The sequence below is a fragment of the Canis lupus genome, chromosome 3 (assembly GCF_011100685.1).
Source record: "Canis lupus familiaris isolate Mischka breed German Shepherd chromosome 3, alternate assembly UU_Cfam_GSD_1.0, whole genome shotgun sequence".
Lineage (NCBI taxonomy): Eukaryota > Metazoa > Chordata > Mammalia > Carnivora > Canidae > Canis > Canis lupus.
In genome coordinates this window covers 66,095,568-66,117,252 of record NC_049224.1, presented here as the reverse complement: position 1 = coordinate 66,117,252, position 21,685 = coordinate 66,095,568, and the positions used below count along the sequence as shown (strand labels likewise).

Below are 21,685 nucleotides of genomic sequence, written 5' to 3'. Positions count from 1 at the left end.
CTTTTTCTCAAAATATTAAAATTTGATGGTATTTTATACAATTTTTTATGTCAATCTGAGTTAGCCAAATTTTAAGTGCTCAAACTAGGAATATGTGGATGGTGATTACCATTTTGGACAGTTCAGGTTAAAAGTATTCATTATGACTAAATTTAGATTGGACTAAATGTCTTATTTATTTCCTAGACACCAGTGCATGGGATTGAGCAGGAAGACTAGAGCAAACATACAAGGAATAAAAGAATTACATTCAGCCTGTGCATCTCTTCAATATCCTCATACTTATAAATCTCTTAAAATCTTGTCTATCACAAACAAGAACTCAAAATGTGTGAACTATTTTTATTATTATCATTATTATTAATACCAGGGACAGACTGGGGGCTCAGGTCTCCTGACCTTCAGCCAAATGTCCCTTCCAGAATCCCAAGGGGCCTCTCATGTTAGCAATACATTTATGCTAAGAATACAATGTCATGGGTAGCCACCAGAATTATACAAACTTACACATTGGATTCCTGGTGCTGTAAGGTCTGAGATATTCCAAATCACTTGTTTGCAGAACAAAGGACTAAAAACAAAATTATTTCACTTTCCTGGATTGACCTTTAAATCCATCCATGGTGCCTCACCTATGCAGCCCTCACTGCTAAGCACCCTGATGTTCTTGTTAAAGATGCAAGGTCTAACTTGTGAACAGGAATCCCTGGATGGATGAAAGTCAGCATTGGAAGGCCAAGCTTTTTTTTAATGAATGTATGCTCATCAATGAAAAGACCTAATGAAGCCACATTTTAGCTACATTCCCACTAATGAATCAAATGAGAAAAGGGAAAGCTAAAAATACTTCATAACTATCTTTTTGTAACATCCTCAGAAATGACAAGTGGAAAAAAATGAGTTTTCTTAAAACAAGGACAACTTGGGGACAGCCATAGTAACCAAATCAAAGCCACATTATTACATAGAAGGGAGAGGATAATAGTGAATGGTTAAGTACCTAATTAAGTCTATTTCCTAGACATGAATCCCCAAGATACGTTTGTTGTTCCTACTCACTAAATATTTTTAAAGGTTACTTAGTCTCTCAGGAAACCTGTCCTCATACTAATAATTTACTAAAAGACAGGGACAGACACAAATGCTCATGACTAATGTGACAGAATCATAGGACACTCATTCGCACCCCCTATGCAGATAATATGCAAAATCCAAACTCTCTTACTTTTGAGAAGCAAACACAAAGGGGGTTAAGTGTGTGGTAGATCAGAGGGCTGTTGTCAACAGCAAAAAAAAAAAAAGTGATTTTATTTATTAATTTATTGCAATGTAATTGCTCATCTATCATGGGCCAGGTACTGTGCTAGATCCTGAGGATAGAAGACAAATATTATCTTGCTTTCATGGAAAGTTTTGTGGAGGGGAAAATAACCTTATCAGATACTTACATAATAATAAACTTAATAATTTAAACTTAATAAATATCCAAGACCTATACTCAGTATTTAATATATATGATCCCAATTAATCTTCCTAGTGGAAATGAATATCAATTTACAACAAAGGTAAGTACTACAAAGGAGAGGAGCATGGTTATGACAATATGTAATGACATGCTTCAATTTGAGAGATCAGGAAATGACAAATGAGCACTACAATTCTGATAAAGGTTCAGCAGCGAACTTTCTAGGGGAAAAAGAATGATGTGGAGTGTTTGCCCACTTCCGTAGTATAAATACTTCCACTGGGCTTTCTGTTAAACCACCAATGTAATGTCACCAAAGGGGAATTAGGAATAGAGGTGTACAATCAGCCCCCTGAAATAGGCAGATACAATCTAGCTCCATTATATCTGTGTAATAAGTTAAGATCTGTTTCTAGATGACAGGCAGCAATTTGAATGGGCCCATAGCTCTACTGTTGCCAATGAGTGTATGCATCAGTTTGTTACACAGGATCACAGGTGGAAATGGGGGTGTCCTGAGAAAGATTACAAAGGATTTAGCCAGGCACAAACACACACCTAGAATCTACCTAGAGAATGAATAGATGCCTTGCCTACACAAATAAATTATAAATGTTCATAAGCAATTACATATTTTTGATGATTTATAATATATAATTAAAGGCTTTGATAAGTTTACCATATCTTTGTTTATAGAGTACTTTATCAATAAGGAAATATGACTAATTTAATCCAGAGAATGAGACATTGATGCTACGTCTTGAAAATGAGTGAGAGTTTTCTCAGCTATGAAAGGGAGATAAGGACATTTCAGAGAAGGACCCTATTTATAGCTGACTCAGGATGGCCCATGGTGTGGGTAAATAGAATATGATCTTCTTGGGGAAGACAGTGAAGTGAGGGTTATTGACTGGGGCTAGATGCAAAGGGTTTGGTGATTGTGCTAGGTAGTATGGCCATCCCTCTGCCTATATCTGACCTTCCATGAAGACTAGCTTCTCGGTTGGCCATTTGAAGCATTTTGCTCTTGGTTTTAGACACTGAGATCCTCTCTGTGAACATTCTTTTTTTCAAAAAAATTATTTAAATTCAATTTGCCAACATATACTATAACACTCAGTGCTCATCTCATCAAACTACTTTTAAAATTCTTCACAAAGGAAAATGGGGATCGGTAAAGTAAATGAGACAAACAGTAGAACTGAGCAGTGTATGAGAATATACTGTATTCATAACTCTAAGTGATTAGTAATTCTAAATATTGTGCTAGTAATTCATCCCACTTTTTTGTATTTTTGAAGTTTTTCATAATAAAACCTCTTTTTAAAATCTAAAAATAGAAAAATAAAGTGTCAGTTGTGTCATAGTTAGATATGTAGACAACATACAAATAAAACTAATTTCCATGAGGACCCAAGAATTTTGCAGAAGAGTTGGGAGAAGAATAGATTTGTGCACGGAGTTCACAGCAAAGAAAAAATAAAAAAATAAGTCACTAAGTAGATCTAGTTTTTTGTCTGTTTTGCTTTGTTATTCAGTTGGTATTTTCTTGAGAATGAATGGGAGAACAAATTGTCCAATCCTTAAGCATAAGATACTTCATCATGTGAAAAATAGCACTGTAGAATTCTGCCTTTGTGGAAATGACTTTACCTGGAAACACCTGGGGTCCCTGTATAGTAGGGATATTCAGAGATATCTCTGCTTTTTGTCTGAACTCTTATGAGAAGTTTTAGTTTCTAAGAAATGTGGCCTCTTAGAATCACAAAAAAGCTTGACACCTGTTGACCCAATAGTCTTCACACTGTGCCCCAGGGAGCTCCAGAGAATCCATAAAGGAGCCTTGTTCATTCAAAGGTATTTATGAGTACCCACTGTTCTGATCTGGGAACTTAGTAACAAAATGAATGTGATTCTGGCCCTGCCCTAGAATGGAAAGTGATGGGTTCTCAGTGTTTAGTTGTTAACTATCTACCATAAGATTTACTTTATGAGTTAGTGGTCCATTGTAAGATTTATTTTATTTATTTTTTTTTGTAAGATTTATTTTAAAGAAAGAGCTTTGATAAAAATGAGTCAACACTATTTAAAAATAACAAGTATACTCTAATCCCTTTTTTTAAGATGGAAAAAGTTATAGTTCAAAGACAGAAACCAGACTGCCCAAGTTTTCATTCCACTATTGGCAGGGCAAGGACCAGAATGCAATGCTGCTGATTCCCAAGTAATTGCTTGTCCCACTTCCCGTATTCTTCTCTTTCTTCCCTTAGCAGACTGACCTAAGGGAAGCTTGCAGATTTGGAGTGAGAAGTTTGACATCTGAAATACAGAGAATTAATTCCATTTTTCTGGCACTTGGCATTCATAAAATGAGGATACATAAAATGAGGATACATGGAGAATCGAATCAGCTAAAATATTTTGTAAACAATCTATATATAAGTTTTAAAATACTGTACAGATGTCAATAACTATAGTTTAATACCCTAAGTCTTTTCATTGATACTTCTCAAAACAAAATAATTGAATGATGGAGTAATAACAGCATAATGAAAAGAAAATAAGATGTGCTATTTGGTCAAACTAAAGTTGAAAGAAAATAAATAAATAAACAATACCTGGGTTGCAACCTGGCCTTCTTAGATGATATCATTTAGGGGTTGAGGCTTGAGCTCTAGAAAGACAGATTCCAGAGTGGTGTCATTATTTGAAATATAAAATGGTGATGAAACAACAAAGCCTATTTCATCATGCTACTCATTGAGATGATACTTTTAAAGCATTTATTAGTGTCTAGGACATAGTAGGTGTTGAATAATTATCAACTATTATCTTTTACTCTAAAATATTGAAAATAATTCCTACCTTATAGGATATTCATTAGGATTAAATGAACTAAAGTTAATTGCACATCCATTAAGTGACTGATGTATATAAGATATTGAAAATATGTTCTTTCCCTTTCTTTTCCTTTCTCCTGATATGTGAAATCAGATGCAACAATTATAGTTTCTGGAAAACTATAAAGGGCATGTCACAAGTCCATTTCTCTTAGTCAGTGGCTAGACAATTTTAACATATGCCATAATCTTCTTGAGATTTATTAAAGAAAAAAAAAACATCTTTGATCACACCTCCTATGGAGACGGAGCCCAGAAATCTTATTTTTAACAAACACCCCAATACAAGTAATGTAAATGATGAGTTAACACTTCCTGAGTGGTCTAAGCCCTTGTTACTCAAAGTGTGGTCTTTGTTCCAACAACAACTGTATCACCCAGAGATTTGTTAGAAATACAGAATCTCAGCCCTATTCCTAACTTGTTGAATCTTCCACATTTTAACAAGATCCCCAGGTGGTTCCTATACATGTCATAGTTGAGACATGTTGGTCAAAGCTCTGTCCTCTGGTCAATTAGGTAAGTCATGATCACCTGGATCTCATTATCTTTTCCTCTGAGAAAATCTCTTCATCCCATTTCATCATAAATGTCATCTTTATGAAAGACTGGTAGAAAAATATGGGCGTATTAAGATATTTCAACATTTCTGCTGAGTTAATATCAGAAATTTTATTCATTATATTGTCTAATGCCTTTCATTTAAAAGACTATATGATAAGTTAATTTTACAAGAAAAATGTCACTTCTAAAATCTCTCTCCTGGTGATTTTTTTTTTATTTTAAAAAATGGGAGTGACAAATGATTAGGATTTTTTTCCATTGGCTGCTATCTTAAAATGAAATTTGGTATTCAATGATATTAATTCTATTAGCCTAGGTTTGGAGTATGTTAATTATTCTTTCCATTGGGATAGTTCCAGCTTTTCTACTGCTCTTTTAAAGATTTGTTTTAAAGATTATACATAGGTATAATTTAGGTACTTATAAAATATGCAGACTTATGCATGTCTGCATATTTTCACACCCTTACAACCACCACCCAGAATAAGACATTGATTATTTTCATACTCCCCTATGCTTGTACCCCTTCCCAATCAATAGCTCTCAACTTCAACTCTGTCACTTGACTTCTGTTACATTGATTAGTTTTGGCCTTCCTTGAGCTTCATATAAATAAGATCATAGAATACCTAATTTTCTGTGTCTAACTTCTCTTACTTAATATAATGTCTTTGAAATCCATCTACCTCATTGCACTTATCAGTAGTTTGTCCTTTATATTGCTGTGTAATATTCCATTGTAAAATGGAATGTTAAGTACATCACAAATTTTTTATCTATGTTTCTGTCGATGGTCATATGAGTTGTTTCTAGCTTGATAATATTATAAATAAAGCTAATTGTGAGCATTTGTATATAATTATTTTGGTGGATATGTGTATAGTCTAATGGGTGCATATCTAGAATGAATTGCTTCTTTAGTAGTCTTCTGTGTACATGAGGAAATCCTTTCTGGATATATGGAGAATATACATCAGTATTGGAAATAAATTTTTAAAATAACAAGAAGGAAGAAGCACAGAGAACAAAGAAACAACAACAGCATTTCAAGATTAATGATATACTATAGTAGAGGAGAGAATACTTGTTAAGGAATATAGAACCCTGGAACAACTCTAGACAAGTCATTTCTTTCTGGAATTTTGTTATTTATTCATTCAAAAGATTGGTTGGTAGACTAGATGTCTTCAAGGATTCTTTCCACCTTGATACTCTAGGAATTTAGCATGAAAATGTTTAAGTGAATTATCTGGCAATTTGAAAAGGAAATACATTAGAGTCCTTTCTGATTAATAAGCTATGAGAGAGAAGACTTCTAGAATTTTTCCTTCAAATGTTGAAATTGTTTCTCATGCCAGGCCTATTTTGTTGAGCTGACTGATCAGAGCCTATGTATTCATTGGGCTACACTTACTGGAGCATGAGGCCACTGTACCTTTTAATGCAGGAAACTACATTGCCCATCTCTTTCTCATTTTGTCTTCTGCTGCAAAAAATCTCAGTTCTAAGGTAGGCTTGTCTTCCTTCTTAGCCTACTTCTTCCCACCCCCATGTCCAGTTGGGTAAATACATTCAGGGAGCTTTGTGCCCATTTACATGTTCCTTCACCCACAGGCATCCTTCAGCCCATGGGTCTCAATATCTAAACTTGGGGAAGATAAGACACTTCACTTCCTCTTTTATTTATTAACTCTTAACTCAAAATTATCAGGTATTTATATATTAATGGATGCTAAATTCTTGGCTATTAACAAAGCATTTTTCTTCTGATTTTTTTTTCTTTTGCTGCCTTATGTGTATCATTCTCTTAGTAAAGCACCTCAGTGGGGAAAAGGATGAAAGGATGTAGGGTTGCTCAGATTCCCTCAAGGACTTCAGAAACAGGATATTGAGAGATCATAGAAATCCTATACCCAGAGCAGTCAAATGTGCCAAGAAAAGTGAGTTGTTAAAACAAGGAGCCATAGGGAGAATCCTGGCACTGATTATGGCTTCCAGGGAGATAAGCTTCATAAACATTCAAACCACAAACTCCATAGCCACAGATCAGGAGGGTAGCTCAGCCTTGGATGTCAATAGAAATAAAGGTGCTAAAGAGAGAGGAGCTCTGGGAACCACATCTTGTTTCTAGACTCACCAGCTGAAAGACCTGAACATATTATGGAGCATTGATCAGGCATCTGTCACAAGCCTCACCTGAGCTTCTCTTCTTATATGACACATTTATCTGCCCCAGTAGCTTTTAATATAAGGTTTTAAATCCCACTCCACATGTGGAAAAAAAAATATTCAGAATGATTAAGATACCTGCCTTAGCAAGCACAGTTAGTATATGGTGAAATCAACTTTAGACCTTGTCTGACTACAAAGCCCATGACATCTTTGTCATGACCAGCTAGCTCCATCTATCATTCTACAAATGAAGACATTGCAGTCCAAGAAGCCTATGCAAGTTGTCAGAGTCAGGATGAGAATCTGGGATTTTTGACTCACTATTGGGTCAGCTCCAGTCCTACTGCTCTGTCTTATTAATGCCAAAACAAAGCAAAGCCCCATGTGGTTTTCAAGACATTTTCTGAAATGTCATGAAGAGATTGTTTTGTCATCTCTTTTTTACAAACTCGAGTACTGAAGTCATAGTGTCTTGATTTGAAGACTAGCTCTGTCATTTGAAGTGTTACATTAGCAGGTTACTTTTTCCTCTGCTTTAGTGTTTTCATTTATAAAATGGAAAAAATGCAATGCCTTCTTAAGGTGTGTTAAGACTAAATGAGACAATACATGTAATTAGTTTAAAGTTGCAGTGGGTATATAAGCACCATATCACAAGTAGCAGCTATTATGATTTCTGTTCTATTTCTGATGCATTAGTAGGCAAGGTGTTTCTACTGGATGGTCAGAGGCTTGGGAACTAGAAGGGTGATTATTTGTCCCATGATATTCACAAGTTTACACAGGTACACTTCCTTAGGAACTTGGATTAGATCACTATCTTAGACTGGAGCAAAGAGCCAGGGTATGTCTCACCCTCATAATTTTCCAATAGGTTTTAATTCATTACAATCCGCTAGATAGTAATGACCTGAGTTGGGTTCCAAGACCCAAGAGATGAAAAGGACAGAGTGCTCTCTCATGTTCAGCCAATCAAATGTCCCTCAACAAATGAAGATAGTGTTGAGGAAGAGGTGAGACCTAATCTGTTTGCTCATATAGACTCCTCAGAAAGCCCCCAAAGACCACCAGCAAACCTCTTTGCTTCAGAACCTGATGAATACTTGAGCTGAAAATCCAGCCTGGGACATTGAGAACAAGACTGAGGGACAGGGAGAGAATTACTTGCCTCTGAGCAAGGCTTTTTTCTGGGCCTTTGATCCCTCATTCATAAAATGAGTAGATTTGTTAGTGTCACTAAGCACTAAAGAGGAAATATATTTAGTTCTTGCTTAGCAGAACATGTACCAAAATTGGAACAATACAGAGAAAATTAGGATGGACCCTGAGCAAGCATGACACATGAATTTGTGAAGCATTCTATATTTTCAACTGAAAAATAAAATTCATACAGAAATAAAAAGAAGATCCAGCAACTGCATACTAAATAATAATAATGATGATCATCATAATAATGATATTATCCTTTAAAGTGAAAACAAAAAGATCCATTAAAATGTTTTCTGCTCATAAAAAAACTCATAAAAAAGTGTTTTCTGAATCAGAAATAGGTGAACTTGTTCCAGAACTATTTAAAAAATATTCCATATGAAAACTGAAAGTCGTGGTGCCTGGGGGGCTCAGTCACTGAAGCATCTGCCTTTGGCTCAGGTCATGATCCCAGGGTCCTGGGATAGAACTCCACATGGCTCCCTGCTCAGTGGGGAGTCTGCTTCTCCCTCTCCTATTGCAGCTCCCCCTGCTTGTGCTTGCTCTCTCTCTGTCAAATGAATGAATGAATGAATGAATGAATGAATGAATAAATAAATAAACCAACCAACCAACCAACCAACCAACCTGAAAGTGTAGCACTGTTACATCGAGGAGTTAAATAGACAGCTTTAACCCCAGAAAAGTACCTGTTTCCCACCCCAACCAGAACTACAGAGCTGCAGTGAGTCTCTGAGTCCAGAGCCTATGGTCTCAGAGAGCTGAATACAAGAGACAGTCAGTAGCTCTGGCTACAGCCACAAGGAAGAAAATAGAAATCAGTCCTTGAACTACCAGGAAAGCACTTTACTAATCACCCCCCAAAATGTGTGAACTTTCAGGGATCCTGAAGGGAAAGGAAAGAAAGTCAAAGGATTGGATTCATAGTAATTCTTGGGTGTAAGCTCCAATGCAAATGTGCCTTTTCCTGGGGCATCTGAACCTTTGGCTCAGGTCCTGAACCCAGGGTCCTGAGATGGAGTTCCACACCAGGATCCCTGCAGAGAGCCTGCTTCTCCCTCTGCCTAGGTCTCTGTCTCTCTCTGTGTCTCTCATGAATAAATAAATATAATATTTAAAAAAAAATACAAAAGTGCCTTTTCCTTACTGTTGTGTTATCGTCCTTCTCCTAGCATGTATAACTTGGGGAAGCAAGCCTAGATATGTGTGTGCATGTGCATGTATATACTTCCCCTGGAGAATGACAAATGAGCTAAAATTATAGTAATACCAAAGATTAAAAGATACACTTGACGGGGATCCCTAGGTGGCTCAGGGGTTTGGTGCCTGCCTTCAGCCCAGCGCATGATCCTGGAGACCCTGGATAGAGTCCCACATCGGGCTCCCTGCATGGAGCCTGTTTCTTCCTCTGCTTGTGTCTCTGCCTCTCTCTCTCTCTCTCTCTCTCTCTCTCTCTCTCTGTGTGTGTGTATGTGTGTGTGTGTGTCTCATAAATAAATAAATAAAATCTTAAAAAAAAAGATGTACTTGCTATAGGAAGTAGGAATGGATGTGAGTGAAATGGGGAAAGACTTTATAAGAGAATCACTTTGACTTACAAACACCATCAGAACAGGGACTGGGTTGATCTAATCTGTTGTTGTATCTTCAACATCTAGCACAATGGCATGTAGCAGGCAGTCAGTAAATATCAATTGAAAGGGCAGATTAATGAAAAGGGAAAGAAGAACATTCTAGACACAGGAACATAGGATGTAAGACATCACCATTGTTCTGTCCAGAGTCTACCTAACAAAGATGAGAATTAATTACCTAAGACAGGGTGGGATTATCTGCTTTTTTATAGCAAGCATGGGCCCAAACCTTTGCAAAAGTGAAGTTATTGATTGGAAGATGTGACAGGACCTTTTATTTCCTATCTCACTTGTGACTTACCACCCAGTCCCTGATGAGCTTCCTCCTCAGGGAAAGGAACAGTCTTGATGGGTAGACCACAAGAGATGAGGAAGAAAGAGAGGGAGTGCTCCTCCCAAGTATTGCAGGTGCAAGAGAACAGTGACCTTTCTCTTAAGGATCATCAAGTGTGAAGGCCAGTGGCCAGTGGCTGCTAGTATATTTCCAGGGAAAATAGCCTCTTTTTGGAGAGTAGGAACAAGCAAGGGCATAGTGAATCAAGGGAAACATTTACTTCCAATATGAATCAAAGCAGAAACATGAAAGCAAGAAAGCTATCTTATTGTCTTAAGTTGAGCAAAGGTACAGGTAAAAGGAAAATAAAATAGTTCTGCATGATGGAGCCCAGGGTATTGTGAATGGGCATTGCTGATGTGAGGTAGGTAGAGACCAGACCATGTCATGCTGAGAGTTCTGAAGATCAAAAGATGCCAAGGCAATTTTATAAGATGGAGAGTGGCAGGATCCTATTTGACACTGGAAAGCAAAGTCTCATTCAGATTCTTAATGTGTGGAACATTCTGAAAATGGCTACAAAGTCTTCCAATTCCTGCATACATATCTCTTTAACCAAGAGGCAGAGTAAATTTGCACCCTTCCTTCTTTGAATATGAATTTGGGCTTTTGCTTGCTTTGACCACTAGCTCATTAATAAGCATGACATAAACAAGGTTGAAAGTTCTTGCACATTAGGACTTTCTCTCTCTCACCATACTCAGAATCCTGAGATGATGACCTGAGATGACCTAAGATGACCATGGACCTGAACCCAAACTAGTTTGCTAAAGTAAGAGAGGTCAAGTGGAGAAGACTGAGGCACCAGAGTGCACAGCCTACAACAGTCAGGCATTATGGGTGTGACCATCCTAGATCATCCAGCTACTGGACAAGGCATTAGCTGACCACAGGTCTATGGGAAAGCCCAGAAGGGATCAGAAGTTACTCAGACCAGAAAAGCCACCCAGCCAACTAACAAAATAGATGGAAGAAGAAGAAGAAGAAGAAGAAGAAGAAGAAGAAGAAGAAGAAGAAGAAAAGAGAAGAGAAGAGAAGAGAAGAGAAGAGAAGAGAAGAGAAGAGAAGAAGAAGAAGAAAGGGAAAGAAGAAGAAGAAGAAGAGAAGAAGAAGAAGCAAAGAAGAAGAAAAGAATCGCGCTCTTATGTTTTCTCCGACGGAGAAGATTCTGATCTGAAACCAGACGAGAAAAAGGAAAGAAAGATCATTGCTGTAAGGCACTAAGTAATAATAGCTAACTGGTATAGAATGTGACCTGAATGTCAACTCCTCTGTATTCATACTAATATAGTATTGAACAGTAATCTACAAATAGAAAAACTACAAAAATATTCCAGAAAACAACCTCTGTATATATAAAAATGTAATATATGTCAAAGGTGGTATTTTAAGACAATGGAAAAATGATAAATTATTTAGTAGTTCTAACACAGTTGATTATCTTCCTAAAGAAAAATAAGGTTGGATATCTATCTCATGCTAAATATAAGAAAAAAGTCAATGGATAAACTATTTAAATGTGAAAAACAAAATTAAAGGACAAAAGCACACAGCAACCTAGGGTTTGGAGGGACCTCAATAAACACAGAAAACCCAGAAGCACTTAAAAGAATATAGACACAAATGGCCATAGAAATGGGAGAAAAGATACTATAAAGTCAATAAAATGGGAAGAATGAGGGGGAGGGGTAGCAATACAGTTGACAGATAAAGAAGTAGTATCTATAACATGGAGTTATCACATATTATCAAAAAAATAAAATAGTAAAGTCTACATACATGTAAGTTGTAGAAGAGAAAATTCAAATGGACAACAAATATATGAAAAGATGCTCGAGTTCACTGGTAGATGAGAAAGAGCAAAGTATTACCTTATATATCTATTTCCTGTCAAAGTTTATTTTTTTTTTTAATTTTTTTTTTAATTTTTATTTATTTATGATAGTCACACAGAGAGAGAGAGAGAGAGAGGCAGAGACACAGGCAGAGGGAGAAGCAGGCTCCATGCACCGAGAGCCCGATGTGGGATTCGATCCCGGGTCTCCAGGATCGCGCCCTGGGCCAAAGGCAGGCGCCAAACCGCTGCGCCACCCAGGGATCCCTCCTGTCAAAGTTTAAAAGGTACAATAACACTGACTACTGACAACAATGGAGGAATATACTCACATGCATCACTTGTAGACACGTTACTTATTACAACCATTTTGGAAAGAAACCTGAAAACATCTATTCAAAATAAAAATACACCTTTGACCTAGGAATCTCTTTCAACCCAGAAGTCTCACTCTCCGGAACCTACCCTAGAAATAAAAGGAACTGAATGTAAGAGTGTTTATTCCAGCATTGTTTCACAGGGGGAAAAAAATCAGAAACAAGGCATATCCACCAGGAGAATGAGATTAAATAAATCTTACTGCATCTACATTTTTCATGGACTACTGACCAGTCATTAAAATGAATTTGAGCAATAAAGGTTAACTTGCGAGATTTCTATTTACTGACAAGTCGAAAAAATAAGATATAGAAAACATATGGGAGATATAATTCAGTTTTTTTCTAAAGCAAACAAGGAACTCCTTAATCCCTTAATTTATATATTTATAAGTGAATAGATATCTATATATTTTAAATGTTTATAAAGGTTGGAGAAATTATGCATAAAAAGATGCATTTTTTTTTTTACCATGGGGAGAGTAGATAAGGTAAATGTGTGGCAAGAAAAACAGCAGAAATTGAAAATAAAAATAGGAGAATGAGAGGAAAGATGACAGTAGAATAACATACATAGTATAATCCCACTTGTGTAAAATGTCAATTTAGAACAAAGATTATATGTATTATATATATAATTTCTATATAATGTTATGGAATATAATATATAATTAAATACATTATTAATTATAAATATGTGTGAGTGTATGTTATATTATATATCATAAAATTTAGATTCTGATTTAAACCAGAATGAAAATAATGAAGGAATAAGAAGTGATTGACTCTGGATATACACTGAAAGAGAGACAAAGGGATTTGCTGAACAATTTGGTGAGGATTTTATCCTTGGAAAGAAGGAGAGGACATATGCACAGCTATAAGATTTTTGGGACCTGAGTCAATGGAATGATGAGATTTCCATAAACTAAGATGGGACAGAGCACAAATAGAGTCTGTTTTGAAGAGAGTATTAGAGTTCTGTGTGAGAATGCTAAATTTTATAATACATGCAAAGAGTGATGATGAAGACATAATAGGATATGCAAGTCTGATATTCAGGCAAAGACCCAGACTGGAGATATAAATTTGGGAGTCAGCAACCTAGAGACTTGCAATGGCTTGGGACTGCATGGTATCTCCAAGAGAACAATGAGTTGGAGAAGAGGTCTAAGGATTAAACTCTGGATGAAAATAGCCATGATGTATGTTATATATATTATATATATGAATTATATATATATAATATATATGAATTATATATATTATATATATGTGTATATATATATGAATGATAGATTTGTTTTAAAGAACAAGTTTCAAAGTAATGTGTATAGTATGATTCTGTTTGGTTTAAAATGAGTCTAAACACTTTTTTATTTTATTTTATTTTATTTTATTTTATTTTACACTTATTTTATATACATGTATCAGAACAGTGGGAAAAACAGAAGGGTGTATATGAGCTTATTGACTGACACTGGCTGCCTCAGAAGCATGGAAATGCAGGTATTACTGTGGAGGGGATCATTAGGCCATTATATAGCTTTGTTTCTGTCCTTAATTTTTACCTACTATAACAGGTGATTGTAATTTGTTTTTTTATTTTATTTTTTAAATAATTTATTTATTTATTCATGAGAGATTGAGAGAGAGAGAGAGAGAGAGAGGCAGAGACACAGGCAGAAGGAGAAGCAGTCTCCATGCAGGGAGCCCAATGTGGGACTCGATCCCGGGTCTCCAGGATCAGGCCCTGGGCTGAAGGCAGTGCTAAACTGCTGAGCCACCCAGACTGCCTCAGTGATTATAATTTATAAACCTCAGATGAAGAAAAAAGTTTTCTTCCCACCAAAATAGTAATTTCTGATTTCTCTTTAGGTAGGAGGAACAATAACCCAAGTTCTTTACAAAGCCCTGTGCAAACATTCAGGCCAAACAGGATGAGTAGAAAGGCTTCTCTGCTCTGCAATTACATGACATATTAGCCAGAGATTCCAAGGAAGGAAGCTGGCATTGAAAGCTTGCCTTGAGCCAGAGCACAGCTTCAGGAAAAGGTTCAGCTAATCTTCTTTGGCTGTGGTTAACTGAGAAGAGCAGCATCTTCTGAAAGCTCTGAGATGGAAATGGGGAAAACATTTATATAAACAGGAAGGATCAAAGGGAAAACATAAGAAGGGAACAGCAGCAAGAGAAGGGCCCCATGTGCTGGATTGGAACTGGAGGAAGGATCTACATTTTTATTGGCTTCAGGAGCAGTTACTGAGTTAGAAACAGATGTTGACTGTACAATATATTAAATGACAGCATTGGATCTGGACTCACACTGACTTTATTCCACCCCCAGCTCTGTCAATTCATTTTCTCACCTACGGCAAAGCATCCATACCTTTCCATATCTCAGTCAACTCATTTGAAAATGGTGTGATGATGATGATGATGATGATGATGATGATGATGATAGTAATAGTAAAAATAATAATATCCTTGCTTCAATAGCGTGTTCTGATTAAATAAGGCAATCCTTATAAAATACCTAACCTAATGCCTGGTATATAACAAGCATATAATAAATGTTTACCTTATCATCATCATCTCAGTATAATCAATTTAATTAGTTCTGTGGATTGAATTGCATTCACCATAAAATGCATTTTCATATCCTAAAATCCAGCACCCATTAATATGACCTTATTTGGAAATAGGATCTTTGACATAATCAAGTAGGGTGAAGTCATAACGGATTACGATGAGCCCTAATTCAATGATTGGTGTCATAAGAAGATAGTTTGGCCCCAGAGGCACAGGAAGAATGACATGGAAAGAGAAGAAAGAGATCAGAGTGGTGCAACTAGAAACCAAAGAATACCAGGGACTGTCAGCAATCACCAGAACCTGGGAGAGAGGCATGGAATACTCTCCTTCAGAGCCTCCAGGAGAAATTGTCCATGTCAACACTTTGATTTCAGACTTCTAACTTCCAGAACTATGAAACAATAATTTCTGCTGTTTAAGTCACCAAGTTTGTATTAATTTGTTTTGGTAGCCACAGGAAATTAATACAGTTAAAGATATGGAAGCAATTGTTGAACTTTGCTAGCAGTAGCCCCAACACCACAGAAACCACATTAGTCTGGGGATTTATTAGTCTCATGAATTTGTACCTGTTGATTGATTATGGAACATAAAATGGAATATCCCTTCATCTGTTCAGTGGAACCTCAGATAGCTTACGGATTTCATAATAGGTCAGAGAAGGAAGAGACAGCCATGGAAAATAAACTCTTCAGTCATGGTAGGTATTAAATAAATATCTGTAGAACCAAATGGACTGAATTGAATACCAATGTAGAACAGGGTCTTGTTGGGAATCCCTGAATAACTATTAAAAAATAAAGCTAAAAGGTGTTTTTTTTTTTCAGAAAACATAACAAAAATGATAGATATCAATCATTATACTTACTATGTGCCATTCATTATTCTAAACATTTTGCATTTACTAACCTATTTAATTCATATTACAACCTTATTTAATAGAAAAAAAGATCAATGATACCATACTTTTTTTTACTTGTAGTGAAAAGTATTATGGAAATGAACCTAATTAACCTTGTATAATTTAAGAATGTGCCTAAAATATACAATAAATGCAGACTACCAATGATTCATGTTCCCTTTCTATGCTATAGAGTTGTTGCTGGGAAGTCATTACCAAACCAGGGATTATGCTTTCCAATCCCCTTGTATTTACTCTATGTGGGGTCCTGTTACGTATGGCCAACATGAGCAGAAATGGTATGTGTTAATTCCAGGACAAGGAATTCAAATACATGGCAAACATTCATCATGTCCTCTCTTTCCACTGCAATGGAGGCCCAGTGATGAGTATGGTGGCTTTGAAAGCTGCAAGAAGCCAGCATCCCTGAGGTGTTCATTGGAAACAAGGTACCCAGGAGGTCTGCTTCACTGGGAATATCAATATTTCTAAGCTACCCTCAGATTCTTTATTATAGCATGCAGCTCACCTTGCTTAACATTATTATTATCATCATTAGAATTATTATCACATAACTTTTCACTTTTAAGAGAAAAGAATGAACACTTGAAACTCCACTGTTATACTGAAGTCATTCCAACCAAAGAAACTTTTTAGCCTGGGAACTCATTACAATCTTTCTGATATCTGAAGTTTAGGTCAAGAGAAAAATCTTGATGCATTTGTCCATTTTCTTTCCAGGCTTCTTCCAAACAACAAAGTAAAGAGCGTATTTCCTTGAAGTGCTTGGAAATAATACTTTTGTCAAAGATTGCTGGTTTTCAGATTGTGATTCTCAGCTATGGGTAAAGTGGCAGCTAGACCTAGCTGATCAACCTCACCAAGCCCTTGTATCTGGGCAACGAATGTGTCATAAGCAATTTGGGAACATGTTCACATCACTGAGTGGCCAAGCAGATGAAAAACTTATTCTTTTCAGGAAGCAATGTAACTTTACAATTTGTAGTGTTCTCTGGAAAGAAAACAGAAATGAATAATTACAGTATTGGGTATCATTTTGAAAAAGTCAATCTCTTCTTCTAATCTTACCTGATCAAAACTGGTAAAAGGACATTTCCTTAATATTTCACCACTCCATTTTCCCCAGGGTAATATATTGGTTGTTATTTGATTTCTTCCCCTAAATCTATAAGCTTATCTTTATAGGCTCAGGATTTGCATCCAAGCCAAGGTTGTTGGAGCATTGCAAAATTTGTTGTAAGCACTCCATAAAAGATGTTCCTTTTCCTTTTTTATCACTGATCATCCATTGTCACAACTACTCAACTCTGCCATTGTAGCATGAATGAAGTTACAGGCAATATGCAAATAAATAGGCATAGTTGTGTTGTAATAAAACTTTATTTACAAAATAAGCATTTCAAACAACATTTCAAAGACAGGGAAAACCAAGTACAAAAACATCCATGACATTGATGTGAGTGACATATGCAGGGGCAAAAAGGGCAGTTGATGAGAAGTTAATGAACAAGGAGGATAGCCATATGAGAAGAAGTCCAAGAAGGAGGGATCAAATTGGGCAAAACACATGGGGCAACAATTTAGCTTTAAGTCTGCATGCTTCTGATGTGCAGTGAGGAAAAGAAACAAATCACGACAAATCACTAAACATTTCACTTGAGAAATAAGGTTGCCCATGGTAGGAAGTAGGGAAAGTTTGGAGAAGAGTACTCAAAAATTCTATTTTGGACAACACATGATTTCAAAGACATTTTCCCTGCAAAAAGTTGGAATGATAATTAGCAATTCATCTGTCCAGTCTTAAACTCTCATTCTTATAATTCTATACCACAATTTGGTATCCTGGGAAAAAGGGTAAAATTTAATATAGACAGAATCAGATTGAAATGACAATTCTTACACTAACTAGCTGTGTGATTCGGGGAAGTCATCCTTTCTGATCCTCTATTTTCTCATCTAGGAAATAAGTTTATTATTATTAACCTCGCAGAGTTGTTTTGAAGGAAATTTCTTAATGAAGGATATAGCATAAAATAGTTTCTCCATTTAAAAATTGCTTCTTCCTCTTCATTTACTTATTTACTCAATAAATATTTATTGCATTTTGTGCTGTGCATGTGTAAGGTATTTTTCCAGGTACTGGGATAGAGTTGTGAGCAAGACTAATAAATCTCAGCCTTCTTGAACCACACAAGCATTTTTATTGGATGATATGGATATGGAACCCCTAAGAAGGCATTTGACAATATCTGGAGAATTTTTGGTTGTTATTCAATGTGAAGATGCTATCAGTTAGTGATAAAAGACCAGAGAGCTGATAAACTTGCTACAATGCACAAGATAGCCTTACCCACATTAAGAATTTTAGCACCAAATGCCAATAACATGGTGAGAAGCCCTGATGTAGGAATGTGTTTGTGTGTTTAAAAAAAAAAAAAGATTATAGGGGTGTCTGGCTGGCTCAGCTGGTAAAGCCTGTGACTCTTGACCTTGGTATTGTAAGTTAAAGCCTCACATTGGGTGCAGAGATTAATAAAAAATAAAATCATATTTAAAAAGTATAAATAAGAGTACCAAAAGAAGAGTTGTGTTCCAGAGTTCTAGCTGAAGAGAAACCCTGAATAAAATGAGTTTTTTCTCAGTAATATCTGAAAGAAGAATTTCCTAAATAGAAGGACTAGGACTTAAACTGACCACCACAATTTAAAACAAAACAAAACAAAACAAAAGCCTACCTTGACTCTGGCTGTAAATGTGAATTTAAAGCCAGTCATTAATTTTGCTTTAATCTTCAAGGCTTTATGTATTTCCTTATATTTCCATATTATGAGCTATGATGAGAAAGATAGTTTTTGAAGTTGAATAGACAGGACAAATCTTGGGCTTACAACTCATTATATAATCTTGAAAAATCTCACTTAAAATACTGTAGTCCTGTAAAATATAATCAGTAATAGAAAGTATGTAAAACAAAATTGTTTTGAAAATTAAATGAAATAGCCCATTTAAAATGCCTATGTCAAACCCTCTTGCACTGTTGGTGGGAATGCAAACTGGTGTAACCCCTCTGGAAAAGAGTATGGAGGTTCCTCAAAAGTTAAAAATAGAACTATCCTATGATCTAGTAATCACACTACTGGACATTCATATATATAAAACCTGTAATTCAAAGGGATACATGCACTCCTAAGTTTATAGCAGCATTATTTACAATACCAAATTGGAAGCAACCCAAGTGTCCATTGACAGATGAATGGATAAAGAAGAGGTGGTATATATATATATATATATATATATATATATATATATATATATATATAATGTAATGTTATTCAATGTTATTCAGCCATAAAACAGAATGAAATATTGTCATTTGCAAGAACATGGATGGAGTCAGACAGTGTAATGCTAAGTGAAATAAGTCAATCAGAGAAAGACAAATACTTCATGATTCCACTCATATGAACTTAAGAAACAAAACAAATGAGCAAAGGAAGGGGGGGGGGGGGAACAAGCCAAGAAACAGACTCTTAACTATGGAGAACAAACTGAGAGTTGCCAGAGGGGGAAGTTGGTGAGGAGAATGGGTAAAATAGGTGATGAGGATTAAAAAGTGCACATGTCCTAGGTGATAGATGGAATTGTTGAATCACTATATTGTACATCTGAAACTAATATAACATTGTATGTAAACCATACTGAAATTAAAAATTTTTTTAAGTTTTAAAAAATAAAATACGTATGTTAATGTCTGGCATGCAGTAGGAACTCAATAATTAACCATCCCCCTCCTACCCAATTATCTTGGAAGTAGGAATGGATAGAGGAATGACCCAATGCCTCTAAGCTTTTTCTATCTACATTACCACTAGTAAAGCAGTGGCTAAAAATCTAAAACCCATTTTTTGCTTTTCTCCATCTTTCTCTCTTTTCCGGCATTCCCCCTCTGAATCAGTCATACAAGTCATATAGATTTAGTCTTTTTGGTAAAAGTAGATGTTTAGTATATAACAGTTTAGGGAAGAACCAAGGAAACTCCAATCATTAGAAATTCAAGACCAGAATATACAAGAGAAGCTAATTCCCTTATTGTCCTTGGGGGAGCCATCCAATACTTATAGCAATACCACAGAGGAAGATAGCTCCAAGAAAATGCAAAGATAACTAAAGCTTAAGGATGATTTTCATGCAAAGAATACCCATCAAGTTGGCAGGAAGACCAAGAGAAATACGTTTTACAAAAGCCTGAAGAGTGAAGGTAAGTAGTCAGCAAAATCAGATGTGTTGGAGGATGATGAGGACAGAACAATTTTGGAAATTGTAAGGGCACTGTCAACCCATCAATTTAGTAGAGGTATATGAATGGAACCCAGATTACAGAAGGACCAACTGGATCATAATAACACTGAGGCTGTATATAAATAAGACATTTTTAAGATCCTTATAGCAAAACTAAGTAGAGAGATGGAATGACATCTTTAAAAAAAAGGTGGGCATGGTGACCTAGTGAAGAAGTAAAATTATTAATTTGGGCAAACAAGGAAGAAGAAACAATAGAAGAGAAACTGTGTAAAGATATATAATAGCTATGGCACATCTCACCAATTTTTCTGGTGAGGCAGGAAGTGAGTCAGTGGTGAGTAAGTGGGTAAAGAATTGGGGTGACAATGTAAAAGGTTTGTAGCTGTTGCTTTGGTAATATATCAGATCCCTTTAAAGATAAACCTAGGGATGCTAAGCTGTGGGCAGATTTAAACTGAGGTTAAATGGAATTAACTTGTCATTGATTTGACTATCATACATGTGTGATTTCCTTAAGCAGCAGGGGCTGGCATGGAGCACAGAAAAACCAATAGACTTGAAAGTGGACCAACTGGGTCAGGGTGTTAGGAAGATGAGAACTAAGGAAGTTAAAGTTGGAAGTGTGGGAAATATCAGAAAGGGAGACAGAACGTAAAGACTGCTAACTCTGGGAAACGAACTAGGGGTGGTAGAAGGGGAGGAGGGCGGGGGGTGGGAGTGAATGGGTGACGGGCACTGGGTGTTATTCTGTATGTTAGTAAATTGAACACCAATAGACATTACTTCTATAAAAAAAAAAAAAACTAAAAAAAAAAAAAAAAAAGAAAACCTCAGAGTGGTAGAAGGGTGCAGGGGTGGACTGTATGCTGGTGTTCAGGTTGACTAGGAAGATAAGGGAGAATAAAAGAAATAAAGGAAGGGCTTATTCTTTTAGTCAGTTATTTATCAAACATGTAAATCTACCATGTAGCGCTGTAAGTGAGACACTGGGGATACACGTATAAGCAGAACACAACTCTGGCCTTTAAGGGTCTTGCTATCCTATGGATAAAAGGACTAGTCATCACCTTGAATGTTCTAAAGAGGATCCAAGTCCATAGGAAAGAAAGCCACTGAAGTGATTTAAACTCAGTAATTAATTGTTATAAGGACAAGAGTATAACTAAAAACCAAAGGGCAGGGAGTACAATTGCTCTTCTATAAGGACTAGAAACAGAAATAGGAAAGCTTTACCTTTTCTCTCTCTCTCTTTTTTTTAAAAGATTTTATCTATCCATTCATGAGAGACACAGAGAGAGAGGCAGAGGGAGAAGCAGGCTCCATGCAGGGAGCCCGATGTGGGACTCGATCCCGGGTCTCCAGGATCACATCCTGGGCTGA

The 21,685-nt window shown here is 36.2% G+C and overlaps 1 long non-coding RNA gene and 1 other non-coding gene across 13 annotated transcripts in view; one reads left to right on the top strand and one right to left on the bottom strand.

Moving 5' to 3' along the window:
- LOC102156687 overlaps positions 1–21,685 on the bottom strand; it is a 214,232-nt gene that overhangs the window by 63,775 nt on the left and 128,772 nt on the right. For 9 of the 12 annotated variants that reach the window (XR_005357213.1, XR_005357210.1, XR_005357209.1 and 6 more), the window contains exon 6: positions 4,084–4,139. This is a non-coding gene — a long non-coding RNA (uncharacterized LOC102156687). Of the gene's footprint in view, positions 1–3,536; positions 3,785–4,083; positions 4,140–16,511; positions 16,995–18,738; positions 18,938–21,685 lie in introns of those variants that run through there. The other 3 variants (XR_005357218.1, XR_005357221.1, XR_005357207.1) reach the window with 3 other exon arrangements.
- Positions 8,365–8,470, top strand: LOC119871400. Its single transcript, XR_005357497.1, has one exon. It is a non-coding gene; the product is annotated as a U6 spliceosomal RNA (small nuclear RNA).